Source organism: Callithrix jacchus, chromosome 2, assembly GCF_049354715.1.
Source record: "Callithrix jacchus isolate 240 chromosome 2, calJac240_pri, whole genome shotgun sequence".
NCBI lineage: Eukaryota > Metazoa > Chordata > Mammalia > Primates > Cebidae > Callithrix > Callithrix jacchus.
Genome location: NC_133503.1, coordinates 193401425 through 193422097, shown reverse-complemented (window position 1 = coordinate 193422097; position 20673 = coordinate 193401425). Strand labels below are relative to the sequence as shown.

The 20673-nt window shown below is 37.5% G+C and overlaps 1 long non-coding RNA gene across 1 annotated transcript in view; it reads right to left on the bottom strand.

The window, feature by feature from the left end:
- The window catches only part of LOC118151596 (uncharacterized), a 91104-nt gene that overhangs the window by 17484 nt on the left and 52947 nt on the right, over window positions 1–20673 (bottom strand). Inside the window, exon 2 of the long non-coding RNA XR_004739993.3 lies at window positions 19388–19575. This is a non-coding gene — a long non-coding RNA (uncharacterized LOC118151596). The remainder of the gene's footprint in view (window positions 1–19387; window positions 19576–20673) is intronic.

The window sequence follows — 20673 nt, the reverse complement described above, 5'->3', positions numbered from 1 at the left end:
ACTAAGAATGCCTCTTGTCAGGGAAACCATTTTGGAAACGAAGGTGAGATATTTATGCTCACTTAAAATAAATATTTATGGCACAAAGCACACTGTCTTTACATCTTGAAACAGTCCAGTCATGTTCAGAGGTCTAAATCCTTACTTTGCTAAGCACTGTACCACTAGATTTTGGTAAAACTTTATTTTAATCTAAGTGATAAATGATTAGCCATAAAAATGTTGTAAGTGGTAAATCAGGAAGAATACATTGAAAAAAAAATCATTCATGTTATATCAGTTTGGAATTGTGACCCAAATTACAGCTGTTGAGGCAGAAATAATTGGATAAAGATTTATTGGAAGCCAAATATGAGGACTGACCTCAGAAGACACACCAACAAAGTTAAAGTTTCCAGAAGCTGTTATAAGTTGGAAGGTGTGTACAGGAAACTTTAGGAGAGGGCAAAGAGGCTTCATACCAGAGTTGCCCCTTCACATTGGGGAGTGTGATACAGAGTTTACAATCATTGTATACAGATTGCAACGTACAGGCTAAAATGCTTACCAGCAAGACAATCCGTAAAACTTCATGTTTCAGAAATGAATCAGAGTCCTTCTCAATGTCGTTAGGTTGTGCATTAATCAGTACATCAACAATTTGAGGAACTCATGATAAGATTCTTTACTTAGGGGAAGAATGTCACGATGAATCACGAGTTGGTCACATGGCCATGTATTTTGTTATTTTGGATGCCTGTTGACTTTTAAAGTAAATTGTCAAGTGTGACCTGACACTGTGACTTAAGTTATCAGAATATAGACCTATATAGATCTACAGTGACAAGATGGAAAGAGAGGTAGTTATTTTAAAGAGGAAGACTATAAGAAAATCAGAGTGTGGACAGCTCTCAGGAGACTGATGCACCAAGTATGATCATTGTTGTTACTGTTGTGAAATTAATGGTTAGAAAATAATCACTCTGGAAATTCTAGATGCTCCATAAATAAGCAACAGGTAACAATAAGAGCCAGAGACTATTTGAGACTACAAGCTGTGAATTTAGAAGAAAACATGGTTAGGTTTAGGTATTAAGTATTATGATAATTACATTAGTTTAATATTTGCTCATTGGACTTATTATTCATTGTAGTGGAAAGTGTAGCATTGAATGTATATATAGTAAGTGGTGGATCTTTAAAATTTATGTCAGCCAACTCTGTAATCCTGTGCTTCTGTGCATCTAATTATTTATTTTATATTTCACCTATATATATTTGAAATATATATTAATATATATAGGATAGTATATTATATTTAATAAATGTTTTATCTTACATTAAATCAAATGTTGAACTGACTATACTGCTCACTCACAGAAAATCATGGCTTTCACAGGTTCTTCATTGCAGAGAAGCTGAAGCTTATAGTGGAGTTCTCAGTCAAACTTTAAAAAATTTAGAAGAGGCCTGGCATGGTGGCTCACATCTGTAATCCCAGCATTTTGGAAGGCAGAGATGGGCAGATCACAGGGTCAAGATTTTGAGACCAGCCTTACCAACATGGTAAAATTTCAACTCTACTAAAAAAAAAAGTAGCTGGGCATGGTGGCACATGCCTGTAATACCAGCTACTAGGGAGGCTGAGACAAGAGAATCACTTGAACCTAGGAGGCGGAGGTTAGAGTGAGTTGAGATCACACCACTGCACTCCAGCCTGGGTGACAGAGCAAAATTCCATCTAAAAAAAAAATAAATAAATAAATAAAAATAAAAATTTAGAAGAAACTGACATACAACCACACATGTAAATGTGCACTCATACACAACACTACCACATCAGGGACAAAGAGAACAGCCAGGCCATCAGTGCATTCCAGAATCGCATTCCTGTCTTGTAAAGAACTTGGTGACAAGTCACTGAGAAGTTCCACACATTGTTTTGTAACTCGAGACTTTCCTCACAATTACCCAAAAAGCACATATGGATGGCTAATATTTAATTAAAAATAATTTAACTATCAAAACAACCAACATTTTAAATAAACATTATGAAGAAAGTATACTGTTTAATTTATTGACTGATTTTATTTGAGAAGACAGTCAATGTATTTTATTTGAGAGAAGTCTTGAATATAGTTGATTATTTTTAACATAAATAACACAAGATTCTGCTTAAATTCCCCTCATAAATAAGAGAGAATAGAAAATAATGAGACACTTCATGGTCTGGTGGCTGGAGAGCAGTGAATTAAAGAGTTGCTTGAAATAAGCCTGGTGGGACACAAGTGTCTTCAGCTTGTCCATGTATTTAACTATAACTACTTTCTCAAATTTATTGAAAATGGGACAGAGACTTGCCAGAGATCACTAAAGAGCTTTTTTGAAAATACTGTTCCCAAAGTTAATGATTAACTAGAAAGCATATACTCAAGATTTGTGAAACACATTTGCTTTTAAAAATCTTAAAAGAAGCCAGAACAAAGGCACAGTACCTTGAAAAGGACTGCAGGAAGGCCACTCTGGACTTCCCCAGAGAGACAGGGAAGCCAGAAGACAGAATGGCAGCTTCAAAGGGGGGAAGGCAGATGTCAACTTAGAAGTTAAACCCATCAGAATATCTTTCAGAAAATATAGACATTTTTAGAGCAATTAAGTGGCACAGGATTTGTCACTAGTAGAACTACATAAAATAACTATATTTTTCAGGGAGAAGGGCCATGATGCTGGATAAAAGTTTGAAGATGCAAACTTGAAAGAAGAGCATTTGAAATGGCAAATATATTATTATTATTGATGTCACTATAAAATCAAGGAAATATAGTAATATTTTGTATTTCTACTTGATATAACTTTAAATTCTCTTTAGAAAAAACACAGCTGCCCAAATCAAGTATCTGGGGACAAGTTTTTAACTTGATAAAGGTCTTCCAACTATCCAAACTTTATGGCATGTGGAATTCAAATACTGCAAGTGGGAGGTGGAAGTGTTATCTAGGGAGTCAGCAGGTTGAGGTCTGTTATGGTCTCAATGTGTCCCTTGAATTCCTGTGTTGAAATTAAATGCTTAAAGTTATAGTATTAACGGGTGAGGCTGTAGGAGGTAATTAAGCCATGAGGATAAAGCACTCGTGATTGGGTTTAGAGCCTTTACACAAGACTGTGAGGGGATGGGTTTGTTCCCATCTATTCTTCCACCACATGAGGACAAAGAATTTGTCATTTTTTGGCCTCTCTCACCACACGAGGACACCAAAACAGCATCATCTAGGAGGAACAGTACTTCTCCAGACACTGAATCCTCTGGCACCTTAATCTTGAACCTCCTAGCCTCCAGAACTATGAAAACAAATCTAGAAATAAATTTTCATGCTTTTTAGACTACCCAGCCTCTGGTATACTGTCAGTAAAGCGCAAAAGGACTATGGCAAACCCATGACATTTTCCTTAAGAGACTCACAGCTATTGTGATGTTCTTTAATTAAAGTAGTTCCAACCAAGATGAATAGTCTGCATATTCACTAGATGAATAGTCTGCATATTCACTATCAGTGGTTTTGAGGAAGTGAAGAAACTGGAGGGAAAATAAAATACTGTGTATAACACTCAAGTGCTAGCCCTGGTGACTGGGTGAATGCTGCCATTACATGATATAGAGAATACCAAATAAGCCAGGGGAGAAATTGGGAGAAGAGAGTAATTCAGCCTGAAATTTGTGAATTTCAGAAATTCTATGGAAAATAATACCTTTATGAGCTCATAACTGTTATTATTTCTAAGTCTGCTCCAGAGATGACTTCCCAGTTGAGGTTTTTATCTAATTCCCATTTCCATGCATGTAACTGTCTGCCTAATACTCCTATTCGGGCATTTGGCAAATGCAAATAAGTTGAACAAGCCAAACATTAAATCAATATTCTCTTCCCTTCACCAAATGAGTTCCATGGCCAGATTGATTTGTAGGGATATCAGCATTGCTGCATTCTCTCATTCACACTGTAGGAATATATCTTCTAATGTCGTGACAAATGTTAGATTGTCCTTGGGAACAGTTATTTTGTGTATCTGCTACTTTCACCAAATTACAAGGGTTTGAGGATCTGATAGGACCAACACCAACACATGTGATGTACATTGTAGATTACTGAAGTAGATTGAATATATGAGATTTTCAGAAAATAAATTAAAATGGTTACTTTTGTGTATCATAAAATCATCTGCAGTCCTGTTATTTTTAGATTTGCCCTCAAAACATGAAATATGAGATTATTCCTTCATTGTATTGGCCTAACTCTTTACATATTTAATATCTATGTCAACTCTTTCCTCCACCCACTTCTGAGATAAGAATACACACATGTACACACACATTCAGAGACAGAGAGAGATTGAGAGAGAGAGAGAGAGAGGAGGAGACTATAAGAAACCTTAATGAAGCAAATCTAACATATATATGTATAATACCATAAAAAAGAAAATAATAGCATAGTCAAATAATACAATTTTTCTGCTCTCTTTCTCTCTCTCTCTGTGTGTGTGTGTGTGTGTGTGTGTGTGTATGTATGTCTCTCTCCCCCTCCCTCCTTTTTTGTGCTTTCCAGTATAATTATATGTGGAAATGCCCATTATGCTGATTCATTAGATTTAATGAAGTAGATAACTTTTTCATTTTAGAGAACAAATTATGCCATAAATATACCAATTTATATGTTTTTGAATAGCTGTATTTCATGCTCATGAATACAAAATTAATTCCTTTCATTTATTTAGAAATGAAAATATTGTGTGCAAATTGCAGCTCCATTTTCTCCAATATTTTGTAGTTATTTGACTAACATATTTCTTATGTAACCTGTACTTCAAGATTGACTCAAAGAAATTGTGTCTAAAAAAAGAATACATACAACAAAGCCCTAAAGAAGTGAAATCTTCCTTCCTTTCTTTCTCTTTAAGCTTTGTTGATTAAAACATGGCTGGGTTTTCTGAATTAGACTGGCAAGGTGTCAGAGTCTTGACGAATTGTTAAAGTTCTGAATATCATTACAATGTAAGCAGGTGGAAACATAGAAGCCTTTGGGAAAAGAAATGTCTTCTTTAGAATGCAAAGTAAGTAATGCAACCATGTTACAAATAGATGTGGAAAGAGAAGACATGAAATATTTGACTTTAATAGAAGTAATTACTTGAAAAACCAATCACAGAGAAAACTGCTTAAAAATAGATACTTTATATGCAATAAACCATTCTCCAGATTATGTGTGTGGTCAAACAAAGACTGCTAAAAATACTAACAGATTGGAATATATCTACCTCTGGAGTGAAATTGAGCCAAGATCTGATGCTAATATATCAAACAAGTCTTGCAAGATGAAGGGGGTGAATCTCTTTAGCTTTGGAAGTTATTATAACAATTTAGTTGCTACAAGTTACTACTGCACTGAATACCAGGACAACTTATTCTACTCCCAGTTACATCCTTTACTTTAGGAAAAAAATAAAGGATTTATCACTTTAAATTTGGTTCCCTTAAAGTTATCAGTCAATTTCTTCCAAAAAAATAGAATGCAGCAGTATATTAAGGAGTACTTTGCAAATACCAATGTGCAATATTAACATTTGATTGCAGTTATTATAATTAATTCTCAAACTCTAGAATATGAGAGATTTCTATTGCCAGAGAAAATTATTGTAACCATATGCAAATGTAAAATAATCTTATCAAATAATTATACTTTATTAGCATTGTTTATTATTCAAATAATGTACATTGTTTGTTTTGGTGGCAGGTAAACATTATTTCACTTTTTCAGATTTAAGTATGCATGTGTAACTAATGATTCAATTTTAGGAATCTTATGTGAGAAATCACAGAGGAAAATCCTTTCATATGAGGTTGATTGGGATTATTTTAAGAATTTCATAGTATTTAGGTTACATAGTTTTCCGTAATTAGTACCAATATTTACGCATATTTATATCAAAATATTAATCAAAGTTTTTCCTTCAATGTAACCCTATACCCCAGTCCTTTTACCCCACTCAAAAGTTGGGGTCTTCTACCTTTATCATCTCAGAGAAGGGGTCATATAGTAGACTATAGAGACAACTATCATTGGTCTTTGTTTCCAAGATCTTGATGTTGAAGAAGGAAGGGGTTAAGAACAACTTTCTGGGCTTGAATAATGTATTTTAGAGAATGCTTAATGAAGGGTTCCTGATCTTGATTCAGGAAAATGATCCTGGTTGATAGGATTAAGAGTTATGATGGGGAGTTTTGAATACTGAAAATATATTTACAGGGGAGGATCCAAGATGGCCAAATAGGAATAGGAATTGCAGTTCCCAGTGAAAACACAGAGGGTGAGTGATCACCACATTTCCAAACGAATTTTTACCACCCACAGACTAGGAGATTCCCAGGCAGAAAAGTGCCACCAGTCTCCAGCGTGGCTGTTTCAGCCGGCACAGTGAGTCTCTGCACAAAATCTTACACAAATCCAGGCACCATTTTAACTAGTGTCTGGAATGCCTGAGAGACAGAGTCACCTGTTTGTTTGAGTTGAAAAAAGGAGACTGAAACAGGGAGCCAGGTGATCTGGCTTGGCTGGTCCCAGCCCCACAAAGACCAGCAATCTGAAAAGCTCTGGATTGAGAGTTTCACAGCAATCACAGCTGGACCTAGGATGGTCCAGCTCTGTGGGAGGAATGGCATCCACCATTACCAAGGCAGTCCCCCACTACTGAGGCAGTCCACCATTACTGAGGCAATCTGCCATTACAGAGACAGTCTGCCATTACTGAGGCAGTTCTAAGTATACCCCTATAAACAAAACTGCAAGGAAGTTCATACAGCAGCTGGGCAGGGTCCTGGGCAGGGCCCATGGAAGCTCAGCAATGCCTCTGCTGACACACTGTGACTATGCTACCTCCTTGCTGGGCAGGGCATCTCTGAAAAAAGGCCATAGAATGACAGGAACACATAAATAAAGCCCCACCTTCCTGGAACAGAGCACCTGGGAAAAAAAGGCGGTTCTGAGTTCTGCTGCAGGAGACTTAAACACACCTGCCCAGCAGCTATGAACAAAACAACAGAGGTCACAGCTCAGCACTTGAGCTCCTATAAGGGACACACTGTCCCCTCAAGCAGATCCCTGACCCCTGTATAACCAAAGAGACACCTCATAAAGAAGAGTTCAGACTGACATCTGGTGGGTATCTTTCTGGGACAAAGATAACAGAAGAAGAAACTGACAGCAACCCTTACTGTTCTGTAGCCACTGCAGGTGACCCCAGGCAAGCAGGGTCTGGAGTGAACCTACAGCAGTCCTACAGCAGGGGGGCCTGGTGGGTATCATTCTGGGACAAAGATAACAGAAGAAGAAACTGTCAGCAACCCTTACTGTTCTGTAGCCACTGCAGGTGACCCCAGGCAAGCAAGGTCTGGAGTGGACCTACAGCAGTCCTATAGCAGGGGAGCCTGACTGTTAGAAAGAAAACTAAGAAACAGAAATAAATAACTTCATCAGCAACAAAAAGAACATCTACTCAGAGACCCCATCTGAATGTCACCAACCACAAAGACCACAGGTAGATAAATCCACAAAGATGGAAAGAAACCAGTGCAAAAAGGAGGAAAACACCCAAAACCAGAATGCCTCTCCTCCTCTGAGGCATCACAACTCCTCATCAGCAAGGGAGCAAGGCTGGATGGAGAATGAGCCTGATAAATTGACAGAAACTGGCCTCAGAAGGTGGGTAATAACAAACTTCTCTGAGCTAAAAGATCATGTTCTAACCCAATGCAAAGAAACTAAGAACATTGAAAGAAGGTTTAATGAAATGCTAATGAGAATAAACAGCTTAGAGAGGAATATAAATGAATTGATGGAGCTGAAAAACATACACAAGTTTCAATACCCAAGTTGACCAAGCAGGAGAAAGGATATCAGAGATTAAAGATCAACACAATGAAATAAAACAAAAAGGCAGGATTAGAGAAAAAAGAGTAAAAAGAAATGAACAAAGCCTCCAAGAAATATGGGATTATGTGAAAAGACCTGATCTACGTTTGATAGGTGTACCTGAATGTGACAGAGAGAATGATGAATCCAAGCTGGAAAACACTCTTCAGGATATTATCCAGGAGAACTTCCCCAACCTAGAGAGGCAGGCCAACATTCAAGTCAAGGAAATACAGAGAACACCACAAAGACACTCATCAAGAAGAGCAACCCCAAGGCACATAATTGTCAGATTCACCAGTGTTGAAATGAAGGAAAAAATGCTACGGGCAGCCAGAAAGAAAGGGCGGGTCACCCACAAAGGGAAGCCCATCAGACTCACAGCGAATCTCGCTGCAGAAACCCTACAAGCCAGAGGAGAGTGGGGGCCAATATTCAACATCCTTAAAGAAAACAACTTTCAACCTAGAATTTTATATCCAGCCAAACTAAGCTTCAAAAGTGAAGGAGAAATAAAATCCTTTATGAACAAGCAATTGCTCAGAGATTTCATCACTATCAAGCCTGCTTTACAAGAGCTCCTGAAAGAAGCACTAAACCTAGAAAGGAACAACGAGTATCAGCCACTCCAAAAATGTACCAAATGGCAAAGAGCATTGACACAATGAAGAGACTGCGTCAACTAATGGGAAAAACAACCAGCTAGCATCAAAATGGCAGGATTAAATTCACACATAGCAGTATTAACGTTAAGTGTAAATGGACGAAATGCCCCAATAAAAAGACACAGACTGGCAAATTGGATAAAAAGTCAAAACCCATTGGTGTGCTGTATCCAGAAAACCCATCTCACATGCAAGGATACACATAAGCTCAAAATAAAAGGATGGAAGAGGATCTACCAAACAAATGGAGAGAGAAAAAAAAAAAAAAAAAAAAAAAGCAGGAGTTGCAATCCTAGTCTCAGATAAAATAGAGTTTAAACCAACAAAGATCAAAAGAGACAAAGAAGGACATTACATAATGGTAAAAGGATCAATGCAACAAAAAGAGCTAACGATCCTAAATATATCCACACCCAATACAGGAGTACCCAGATACATAAAGCAAGTTCTTAATGACCTACAAAGAGACTTAGACTCCCACACAATAATAGTTAGAGACTTTAACACTCCACTCTCAATATTAGACAGAAAATTAACAAGGATATCCAGGACTTGAACTCAGACCTGGACAAAGCAAACCTGATAGATATTTACAGAACTCTCCAACCCAAATCCACAGAATATACATTCTCCTCAACACCACATCACATCTACTCTAAAATTCACTATATAATTGGAAGTAACTCACTCCTCAGCAAATGTAAAATAATGGAAATCATAACAAACAGTCTCTCAGACCACAGTGCAATCAAATTAGAACTCAGAATTCAGAAACTAACTCAGAACCACACGATTTCATGGAAAGTAAACAACTGGCTCTTAAATGTTGACTGGATAAACAATGAAATGAAGGCAGAAATAAAGATGTTCTTTGAAACCAACAAGAATGAAGACACAATGTACCAGAATCTCTAGGACACATTTAAAGCAGTGTCTAGAGGAAAATTTATAGCAATAAATGCCCACATGAGAAGTGAGGAATGATCTAAAATTGATATCCTATCATCAGAATTGAAAGAGCTAGGGGAGCAAGATAAAAAAATATCAAAAGCTAGCAGAAGACAAGAAATAACTAAGATCAGAGAAGAACTGAAGGAGATAGAGACACAAAAAAACACTTCAAAAAATCAAAAAATCCAGGAGCTGGTTTTTTGAAAAGATCAACAAAATAGACCATTAGCCAGATTAATAAAAAAGAAAGGAGAGAATAATCAAATAGTTGCAATAAAAAAATAAAGGGTATGTTACCACAGATTCCACAGATATACAAACCGCCATCAGAGATTACTACAAACAGCTCTATGCACAGAAACCCGTAAACCTGGAAGAAATGGATAAATTCCTGGACACTTACACCCTCCTAAGCCTAAACCAGGAAGGAGTCAAAACACTGAATAGACCAACAACAAGGGCTGAAGTTGAGGCAATTAAGAGCCTACCAACCAAAAAAAGCCCAGGTCCAGATGGGTTCACAGCCATATTCTACCAGATATACAAAGAGGAGCTGGTACCACTCCTTCTGAACTATTCCAAACAATCCAAAAAGAGGGAATCCTCCCCAAATCATTTTATGAGACAAACATCATCCCGATACTAAAACCCAGCAGAGGCTGAATAAGAAACAAAAACTTCAGACCAATATCCTTGATGACCATAGATGCAAAAATCTTCAATCAAATACTGGCAAACCAATTGCAACAGCACATCAAGAGCTTATACATCATGATCAAGTAGGCTTTATCCCAGGGATGCAAGGCTGGTTCAACATATGCAAGTCTATAAATGTAATTCACCACATAAACAGAACCAAAGACAAAACAACATGATTATCTCAATAGATGCAGAGAAGGCCTTCAACAAAATTCAACAGCCCTTTATGCTAAAAACTATCAATAAACTAGGTATTGACAGAACGTATCTCAAAATAATAAAAGCTATTTATGTCAAACCCACAGCCAATATCATACTGAATGGGCAAAAACTGGAAGCATTCTTTTTGAAATCTGGCACTAAACAAGGATGCCCTCTCTCACCACTCCTATTCAGTATAGTACTGGAAGTTCTAGCCAGAGCAATCAGGCAAGAAAAGGAAATAAGGGTATTTAATTAGGAAAGAAGGAAGTCAAATTACTCTATTTGCAGGTGACATGACTGTATATTTAGAAGACTCTATTGTCTCAGCCCAAAGTTTCCTTAACCTGATAAGCAACTTCAGCAAAAGTCTCAGGATACAAAATCAATGTGCAAAAATTACAAGCATTCCCATACAAATATAATAGACTTAAAGAGAGACAAATCAAGAATGAACTGCCATTCACAATTGCTACAAAGAAAATAAAATACCTAGGAATACAACTAACAAAGGATGTAAAGGACCTCTTCAAGGAGAACTATAAACCACTGCTCAATGAAATAAGACAGGACACAAACAGATGGAGAAACATTCCATATTCATGGTTAGGAAGAATCAATATCATGAAAATGGCCTTACTGCCCAAAGTAATTTATACATTCAATGCTATCTCCATCAAGCTACCAATGACTTTCTTCACAGAACTGGAGAAAAAAATCACCTGAAACTTCACTGGGAACCAACAGAGAGCCTGCATAGCCAAGTCAATTCTAAGTAAAAAGAACAAAGCTGGAGGCATCACACTACCTGACTTCAAACTACACTACAAGACTACAGTAATCAAAACAGCATGGTACTGGTACCAAAACAGGGATATAGACCAATGGAACAGAACAGAAGCCTTGGTGTCCACACCACACATCTACAACCATCTGATATTTGACAAACCTGACAAAAACAAGGAATGGGGAAAGGATTCCCTGTTTAATAAATGGTATTAGGAAAACTGACTAGCCATGTGCAGAAAGCAGAAACTGGACCCCTTCCTGACACCTTACACTAAAATTAAGTGCAGATGGATTAAAGACTTACACATACCACCTACCGCCATAGAAACCTTAGAAGAAAATCTAGGCAAAATCATTCAGGACATAGGCATAGGCAAACACCAAAAGCATTGGCAACAAAAGCCAAAATAGACAAATTGGATCTAATTATACTTCAGATCTTCTGCACAGCAAAATAAACAATCATTAGAGAAAACCAGCAACTGACAGAATGAGAAAAAATTTTTGCAATCTACCCATCTGACAAAGGACTTATATCCAAAATCTACAAAGAACTAAAATATATTTACAAGAAAAAGCAAACAAACCCATTCAGAGGTGGGCAAAGGATATGAAGAGACACTTTTCAAAAGATAACATATATGAGGCCAACAAACATATGAAAAAATCCTCATCATCACTGGTCATTAGAGAGATGCAAATCAAAACCACATTGAGATACCATCTCATGCCAATTAGAATGAAGTTCATTAAAAAATCTGGAGACAACAGATGCTGGAGAGGATGTGGAGAAATAGGAACACTTTTACACTGTTATTGGGAGTGTAAGCTAGTGCAATCATTTTGGAAGACAGTGTGGCGATTCCTCAAGGACCTAGAAATAGAAATTCCATTTTGGTTATATATGCAATCCCATTACTGGGTATATATGCAAAGGATTATAAATCATTCAATTATAAGGATACATGCACACGAATGTTCATTGCCACACTGTTTAGAATAGCAGAGACTTGGAACCAATCCAAATGCCCATCGATGATAGACTGGACAGCGAAAATGTGGCACATATACAACATGGAATACTATGCAGCCATAAAAAGCGACGAGTTCATGTACTTTTTAGGGACATGGATGAACCTAGAAAGTATCATTCTCAGAAAACTGACACAAGAACAGAAAATCGAACACCACATGTTCTCACTCATAGGCGGATGTTGAGCAATGAGAACACATGGACACCGGGAGGGGAGCATCACACACAGAGGTCTGTAGGGGGGACTAGGGGAGGGACAGTGGGAGGTAAGAAATTGGGGAGGGATAGCATGGGGATAAATGCCAGATATAGGTGATGGGGATGGAGGCAGCAAACCACATTGCCATGTATGTACCTAAGCTACAATCCTGCATGTTCTTCACATGCACCCCAGAACCAAACATTCACAGTTGTAAATATATTTTCTTTTCTATATATAAATATACTATATACAATTATAGAAAAGAAAATATATTTACAACTGTGAATATTTGAGAAGGAGATGTGAAATATTTAGTGCAGAGCACTGAGCTATGCACAACCCTCTGACCTCAACAATAGTGTGAAGTCCACATGTGGTGGGAGAGGGACAGTCCAATGCCTTGGCGTGTTTAGAGAATCCCAGAGCAGAAGGAAAATTAGCCACCTCAGCAGTGCAGAAAGACTTCAATGAAGGAATGGCTCATGGTATATTCAAGCAGTTATCACTTCAAATACCTAAGGCTTGAGGCATGACGAGAGCTTAGGAGTAGCTGAGAGACATGAAGACATCTCATGATTCAAGAGGATATCATTTTGTGAATCCATGACCCAAGGTTCGATAGTAAGTATAAATCAGAGGAAATTCATGAAGATGGGCTTGTTCCCATCTCTCAACTCTTATTACTCTTATACGCAGTGCTGCCGAAACCCTTGCCACTTTGTAAGCCTCCAGGAATTTGACACAACTCGAGAGAGAGATAAAAGTGAGAATTAGAAAGTGACCTATTTTAGATTTCTATCATCCCTCTAAATGGGGGAGAAATAATGTTTAGTTATTGTAAAAGATAATTAAGAATGCTACTTGACTTTGTGTTCTAAAGTACCAACTTGTTAGTAAGAATAAAAAGTAATGGGTGAGGGAAACTGTTTCCGAGCCTGACAGAAAGCCTTAAGGAACCTGGCTCCATCATTCAGGTCAAGGTAGCGAACAATAATCCAACAGAGCCTCTGGTAATGTGATCGCAGCTCTGAAATCTGCTCCTTCGGCAGCAAGCTCTCCTACTCCCTGCTCTAGTGCTTCAGCTAGTGACTCAGTGCTCCAATTTCTGCTCTGAAAGCCCTTGGCAATCACCAATGACTCCCATCTTCTTTCTGCCTCATGATCCTACTTAATGTCTTGCTCATATATCCCGTTTTGCTACTTGTCTACTTCAATGGCTGCATTTTTCTCCACTAATTTGATATTTAATCTCTCTTAGAAATTGGGTTAGCTAGGTTCCATCTGGAATAGAGTTCATTCCTTTCAGGCCATATCTAAGCTAAATTACCCTCTTTGACTGATCATGCAGTGGCCCAGGTCCTTAACTCACATTATGCCAAGGCAGGTACCTTCTGCATAAGTGATCCTCAGGCTGTACTGTGAGTAGAATGGAGGCTTCACAGACAGGGAAGGGTTAACTCTCAAGAATCTATCACGGTCTACATATACATTCTAGTTCTTGTCTGCCAGGCAGCAGGGATCTTCTGAGTAGATTAAATAAGCCTTTCGATAAGCCTATCTAAAATAATCTGGTAACAGGGACACATCCTTACCCTTGTTCACCCTCACTAAAAGGGTTGAGTATCCAGGTAAGGTATTGTTCCCACAGGTGAAGCCGAGAAGTTACTATATGAGATGCTTTCCCTGAGCTAGACTCTGCAATTTCAATGTTAATTCATTCATGCATCTGTTTTTTGAACTCTTACAAGGCTTTGGGCATATCGAAGATCTGAGATAAACATCCTGACCCATGAATTCCATTTTACTATGAGAAGAGGGGACATACTCAGTACACACACTAAATAAGATAACATATAGTGTGTCAGGAGGGAGTATGTGCTGCAAAATAAAAAGAAAGTAAGAAAAGGCAAAGGACATGGGAGTTGAAATTTATAAATAGGATGATTGGTGTGAGCCTCATTGAGAAGATGGCATTTGAGTTCTCCTCCAGTTCTATTTTGATTCTATCCAGTGACTTTTGCAGTGACTACTTTATTTAGGAGAGGACAAGGTGATGAAAAACAAGAACCGTCTATTCCTGATTCTTGAGCAGATCAGCCTTGGCTTTAGAACATATATCACGAACTAAAAAAATAAAAAGCAGAACATCTTGGAAGGATGTGTGGGCTATCCTCCAACCTCCCAACTATGGTAGATTCAGGGTGAGGCAAATCTGGCATTAGTTAATTTCTTGGGGCAAGAATGCTCGACTATGGCTCTAAAATATCACTGGAAATGTTGGGAGAAGGTTAAAAGTGTGTTTGACACTCCTCCTTTTCTGGGGAATCTGTATGTTTTCATGTGATCGATTTTGACACCCCGAGGAGGTCAGAAGTCTCATTAAGTCTCACCTGGTTAGGGCAGAGTTCTCAAGTGATAATGAAGCAATGCGATAATGCCTTTTAAAGAGGCAGATCTGAGTAATCACAAGTATTTAGTTTTGCTAAATAAAGTTTTCAAATTTGTATCTAGTCTTTATATGCAGGGAGAATGCACTAGCTTGCTACTGCTCCTGCTGTAAAAAATTACCACAAGCTTGATGACTTAAAAAACACAAATTTATTATCTTACTCTTCTAGGGGTTAGAAGTCCCAAGCGGGTTGACAGGGCCGCATGCTTTCTGGAGGCTCTGAATATTGTGGGGGACAATTTCTTGCCTTTGCCTGCTCAAGTTTCTGCACACAGCAATGGCATCACTGTGACCTTTGCTTTCCACCACTGCATCACATCCTCTGACTCTGACACTCCTGTCTCCTTCTTATGAGGGTCCTTGTGATAATATCGAACCTACTGTAATTCAGGAAAATCCACCATCATCTTAAAATCCTTAATTTAGATCATTTTCAAAATCCCTTTAGCCATATAAAATAATGTAGTCACAAGTCTCTGGATTAAAATAATGTTGGGTGCCATTGTTCAAACTACCATAGAGAGTAGGCCAATATCAAGAAATTCTGCTTCCTTTCCACCCCCCACCATACTGAATGAATTACTCACTTCTCATTCTAAACAACTGTTGAACAACGTTTAAACATTTTGAAATATTGGTGTGAATGTGCACCCAATCAATATTCTCTTTAGGAAATCCACATATCTCAGTGTGGAGTAGGAGTAAAGAGCTTTTTCAACATAGGCTCAATGCCTGACATGTTTGGCCTACATAGTCACCCTGCTTAACAGTCTACTCACACTGGCTGGAAAGAAGGGAGAACGTATGACCAGCCAGAACGCTAATACAACCGACCTATGTTACGGTAGTATTTCTAATTTATAGCCCTTGAAATTCTTTGCATTATGCTCATGAATAATCTGATTCTTCTCCATCTGCCTTTAAAGGCCAGGACCTATCAAATCTGGTTTTGTTTATCAACCAATACCAAGCTAAACCTTCAGTCAGTTGCCTAAACCTAACCTTGATGCATGCAAACTTACTGTCTCCCAACTACCACCAAAGTAATTAACATAGCATAATTTTAGCTTATAACTGTTTGGAAGTTTTCTAACAGGCTTTAATATCCATGTCCAGCCAACCTGTTGATAGTTTTAAATTGACTTTATTTGGTTTGATAATTGTATATTTTAGTCTTGTATTGGTTGTATTATTAGGCAAAATCACCAAACCAAATAATTAAAAATTTTTAGTGGTAGAGACATGATTGTTCAGCTTCAAGTGAAGATTTTTAAAATTAGTTCCATTATCTTATTTCTCATTTATACATTGCTACTTTAAAACAGAACTTTACAAATTATCACATTTGACAAAAGAGATCTCCATACCTATTCACTTGTAAACATTTAAAAATTTATTTCTAGAAAGAGAGTATACAGTGTGGTGGTTTATTCTATGTGTCAACTTGTCTGGGCCATGAAGTATCCAGATATTTGGTCAAAAATTATGCTAGGTATTCCTGTGAGTTATTTTTGGGTGAGATTAATATTTAAATTGGTAGACTGAGTAAAGCCGATGCCCTCCATAATGTGGATGGGCCTCATCCAATCAGCTAAAGGCCTGAATAGAACAAATGCTGACTCTCTCCCAGGTAAGAGAATTCTCCTGCATAATAGCCTTGGAACTGGATGCTGGCTCTTCTGATTTTAGACTTGTCAGCCTCCATAATTGCATGAGCCAATTCTTTATAATAAATCCTTCCTTCCTTCCTTCCTTCCTTCCTTCCTTCCTTCCTTCCTTCCTTCCTTCCTTCCTTCCTTCCTTCCCTTTCTTTCTTTCTTTCTTTCTTTCTTTCTTTCTTTCTTTCTTTCTTTCTTTCTTTCTTTCTTTCTCTCTCTTTCCTTCTCACTCTCTTTCTTTCTTTCTTTCTCTTTCCTTTTTCTTTCTTTTCTTTCTTTCTTTCTTTCTTTCTTTCTTTCTTTCTTTCTTTCTTTCTTTCTTTCTTTCTTTCTTTCTTTCTTTCTTTCTTTCTATCTCCATCAATCAATCAGCTATCTCTTCATGTTCTTTATCTGTTTCTCTGGAAAACCCTGAGAAATACATAAAGTCTACCCGAGCAAAACCTTAAGTGGGATGGTTTAAAGAATTTATTGGTGGTTTCCTGAGTTACTTGATGTAAGTAATAGAATTTCAATCAGGTGCCTTATCTGAAAGGTGTTTACTTATAACTAAGAAATGGTTCTCTTGTCTCACCTATGAAACTCAAAATATTAGATACCTCTTGTGAACCACCTAATTTCCACTGTCTACTCATCTTTTGTTGTATCAACCAACTTCACAAAGGTAACCTAACAGATTTTTTTTCAGATGCACCACATTTCAGTGGCTCTCCTCCTGTGACTTTTCTGATGCTGTAGCCCAGCTCTCTGTAGGAACCAGTTTGGCACTGACTTTGTGCATATCAAGAGGTGTGAGGAAGTGAATTCCTCCTGAGTCAGCCTTTAGTCAACCCAACAAGGGACTGTGGCAGGCACTCTTAGATAGAAGTTCCCCCTTTTATCCCAACGCTAGTGAATTCTGTGATGCATTCTACCTGATTCCTCAAAGCGTCCCATTAGGGTCAAATCCCAGTTGCCCTCGGTGATTGCCAGCTTGAAAGTCCCACCATTGTACTCATTTTTTTCACTTTCTATTTCTTAGTCTTCCCAGTTTTCTGCTTCTATTACTTCTATTCAATTCTCAAAGGAAATTACTAATAGAAAATCCCTTGTCCTAGACTCTGTCTTCTGGGGACAAACTAGGTGAAGACACCCATGACTTGTGTTTATCTCCTATTGTCTTCTTGGTGCATTTTACTAATTCTTTTTATATATTGTTACCATTCTCAATTTCCTTATCATTTTTTAAATCTTCATTTTGACATTGTGCCTTTTTGGAGATAGAAGTGGACTTTGCAGTTATAAAAAGGCAAGATGATGGATGCTTGTGATGATGGAACTGTTCTTTACCTTGACTGTGGTGGTGAAAATGAAAGCCTACCACTGTTATAAAAATGAATAAAAATCAACACATGTACACACACACACACACGTAAAATTTTGATAAGATTTATGGATTGGATCGATGTCATTATAATGGTTATGATGTTATAGTTCTGCAATTTTATTGGAGGAAACTGGTCTAGGTACATGAAATCTCTCTGTATTGTTGCTTATAACTGCATATAAATCTATAACTATCTCAAAACCAACATTAAAGAAAGAGCTATTTTGCCTTCTTTGAGAGTATCTCTTAAATTTACACACACATGGAAACCGCATTCATTTAGCAGGTTATCAGCCAGCTTAAATGTTTATGTATACATTTGTAAGAGCCTGTTAACTAAATTATGAACTAATATTAAAATCCTATTTGCTTTTAAATATAAGCCACCTATTATGCCTCTGTGCTTTGAATGAGCTGGAATCTAGTGGAAATATTCTATAAAGGATTAAGTAAGAAGAACATTCTCATTTGCTGCTTTCAATTTTAAGAATAAAATCCCTCCTAAGCTATTACACCTCTACTAAGAGAGAATACTTGTTATGAAGGAGGCTCATAAAAGCATGTTAAGTTAGAGGTTTTTATTTCTACTTTAAAAATTTTTACAAGAATATCTGTACTCAGTTAAATCCCTGGTTTTGCAAATGGAAGACGTCATTGAGCATTTCTATTAGGATAAAAAAATATCAGCTGGATGGAACAGCTACCCACCTGCTTCCTAAAACTCCAGTTCAGAGACTAAATTTATATTATGTAAAAATTATGGGTTTCCCCCATTAAAAACAAGTTAAGCATATACTAAAACAAAAATGTTACACACAATGCATTATAATTTTAAAGACCCATTTTCTTTGGAATTATTTATAGCAACCCAGGACAACTTTAGGAAGGAAAGAAATGACAAAAACAAATTGATATGGTGCTTTCTTTTATTATCATTTGTTTAAAATCTGGCCAGTTACATTTTTCTATAATTACTCCATCCCCTCCCCTAACACATGTGTAATACACAGAGTTTTCATTTGTGTATGTCACTCTCCAATGCTCTTTCCCTGTTTTAGTTACCCTTGGCCTATACCTTGACGTTCTGCTACCTGTCTCAATAAATTCAGAACACAAGCATTTACCGGCAGCAAATGTGAATGGTTCCCCTAGAAATATAGCATCCCATAAAAACTAAAGCCAAAGGAAATAGAAGGGTGAGGTCAGGTATAATTTTCTCTTCACAGCCTTCCTCATCTTTTTCTTTTAGGCTCAGACACTGTGTTGATCTCTGTCTATTTTTATGGCTAGATTAATTCTGCGATTTCAACGAGTTGGAAATTTCAGATTATGTCGCTTAGATGACCTCAAGAGTGCTGTTCTCTAAAAATATGTGAAAAAATAATAGAAAGTTTTGAAAAAAATAAAGTTGAGACTTGCAGACCAAGGAGATACCTTAGAGGTGATCTTACTCAGCCTTTCCATTTTATGAAGAGGGAGACGAGGAAGGGACAGTTGAATGATGATGCTTTAGGCTTGTATTCCTCTTCTATTGGCTGTCAAATCCCCTGAGCCTGCTTCAGCAGTAGTACCGATTAAAGGCTGGTCATGTCTCATGTCAGGGAAGTAGGCAGCATTCCGGGCTAAAGGGTTGAATAGCTCATATTAAAATCAGAATTTCGAATGCTTGAACTTTGAATATCCATCCACCCACGTCGAGTGTTAGGATTTTAACATGTTGTCAAGGCCCTGCTTTGTGCATTGCAATTATCCATGACTGGGTGACTTTTACCCCTGTCCCTCAAGTGTTCACTTCTTTCCCTGCATAATGCCCTTCAGGATGACTGTGCTTCTGACTTGCCTCTTTGTCTTCTCATGAAGTTTGCAAGGCCTGTAGAAAGACTCATGATGCTCATCCTAACAGATGTAACACACCACTTGCACCTGACTCTTAGATGCTGATGATCTAACTACTTGCTTTGAGGACTCTTATTTGAAAAGGTCTGTCTGCCTCTGTGTATCTATTTGGGACTCGGACTTGCCCTCTTCGATGTGGCTTCCTGCTACCAGCTAAGGTGATTCCTTAAATGTCTTATAGTCTGGAGACACTGGTCTTTCAAAATTTGTCTTTGGGTTTAGAGATCTACCTGAGAGCTGTTTTCTACTGCTGTCTTAACAGGTTCCCTTCTGCCCAAATCTTGGTCAAATTTAACCTTAAAATTCAATTTGGGGATTATAAGGGAAAAGTAGGGAACAAGAAAAGCCCATATGTGAAAGTGACCCTATTAAAATGGTGAACGAGAATCAACGCTATGATAAAACAGAACTATTTTATGTTCCCAGCTTGATTACAGTCCTGCACCCCATAACATCGTTTTGGTTGATGCACGACAGGGGTCCCATAAGATTATAATGAAACTGAAAATTTCCCATCACCCAGTGACATTATAGCCATTATAATGTAGTAGTACAACAAATTACTCATGTGTTTGTAGTGATGCTGATGTAAACAAACCTATTGCGTTGCCAGTTGTATAAAAATATAACACACGCGCAAAGTATAGAACAGAATACTGAATAATGATAATAAACAATTATGCTACTTGTTTATATATTTACGATAGTATACTTTTAATTGTTATTTTAGAGTATACTCATTCTGTGTAAAAAAAAAAAGGTAACCGTGAAAGAGCCTCAAGCAAGCCTTTCAGGAGGTTTTCCAGAAGACGTTGTTATCATAG